Here is a 1,571-nt window from a genome sequence, read left to right on the forward strand (position 1 = left end):
ACAGCAGAGGGGGTAGCCAGGAGCCGCGGGCTGACAAAGGCATGGAGGCCGAGAGAGGGGACAGCATTGCTGGGAAGGCGGGGAGGACGCGCCGGCAGCCAGGCTCTGGGGTCCAGCCCGCCAGCAGCAGGCTGTGAGCTCACGCCTGCGGATGGATGACACGTGCAGAGCCCAGGGCACTTGCACAAGCGGAGCAGGAGGGGCCTGTGGGGACCCGAGGTGGCAGACAGGATGCTCCGTCCTGCTGGCCGTGCCTGGATTCCAGGTGCAGCAGGGCTGATCCTGTGAGTGTGGGTCCCTGGCGTGGGGCTGGGGCAGGCCCATGTCAGAAGGACGTGGTGCTGCGGAGGGCTGGCCCCTAGCTGGATCCTGTTTCAGGGTCTGCAGCAGTGCTGTGCTCAGCCCATTGCCAAGAAGGTCCAGAAAGGCCCCAAGGAGGGCAGCGGGACATGAGCAACAGGAATGCTCAGGGTGGCTTCTCCTGCGCGTTGGTCCCTAGAATGTCAGAGCCAGGAACGCGCCTGGCCGCCCCAACCCATGTGGCTGTCCAGTCCAGCGCTGGAAAGTACAGCTGGCAGGAACCTTGCTGTAGACTGGATGCCCCCAACCTCATTGTAGTGGTGTGAGGTCTGCAGGCCGGCAGAACACCGGAGCTGTGGACGCCTGGGAGTCTTCACCCAATTTCAAATGACGTGTGGAAAAGCCTGGGGACCCAGTAAGAGATCTGTCACAGGGGCAGGGTCACTGCAGACGTTCCCAGCCTCTGAAACTGTAAGCAATAAATATTGTTTTCTTATGAATCACCCAGTTCCAGGTAATTTTGTCATATGCAACAGAAACAGACTAATACAAACCCCCTCCGCAGACTGCCACAGTGGGAGCTGGGCCTGTGGCAGGGCACTCACCTGGTCCAGCAGGGCTGTGGCTCTGGGAGGAGTGGGCGTCCACCGGGGAGCCTCTGAACAGGAAGGCTCAGCTCACCCCACACCGAAGCCTGCAGCTCTGTCAGGCACACACAGTAAAACTGTGCTAATAAACTGCATGTGGCTGTGTGTCAACCGACTGTCCCCCTCACCAGTCACAGGGTTGTTTCTGGGTAGCCCTGGCCCCAATAATCTCACCCAAAGCTGTGAGGCCGCGCCCTTGAGGGGGCTTGGCCGATCACCTGGTTAGAGCGCGGGGTTGGTAACACCAAGGTCGAGGGTTCAGATCCCAGTACCAGCCAGTCACCCCTAAAATTCTATTTGGATCTTTTGCATATCCTCCTGATCATTAAAAATAATCCTCTCGTTGCTTATTTTTGTGATTTCATCTCATATATCTTTAGATATTTCCTGCATACTATTTAGTATCCTGTTTAGAATTCCAAACCTGAAGTTTCTGGGGATCTAAATCCACTTTTTAAATTTTTTCCTGCTGACACTCATGATTGTTCGCTTTCTTGGTGATCTTTGATTATGTGTTTATTTTGGTTAATCTTAAACTCTTAAAAATCTAGGTTCGGAGGCCAAGTTTTTTCACTTTATTTCTGCCAGGGTGCAGGGGCTCCGCCAACCTGACACCACGCCAGC

This window comes from Galeopterus variegatus, unplaced genomic scaffold (genome assembly GCF_000696425.1).
Source record: "Galeopterus variegatus unplaced genomic scaffold, G_variegatus-3.0.2 Scaffold1437, whole genome shotgun sequence".
Lineage (NCBI taxonomy): Eukaryota > Metazoa > Chordata > Mammalia > Dermoptera > Cynocephalidae > Galeopterus > Galeopterus variegatus.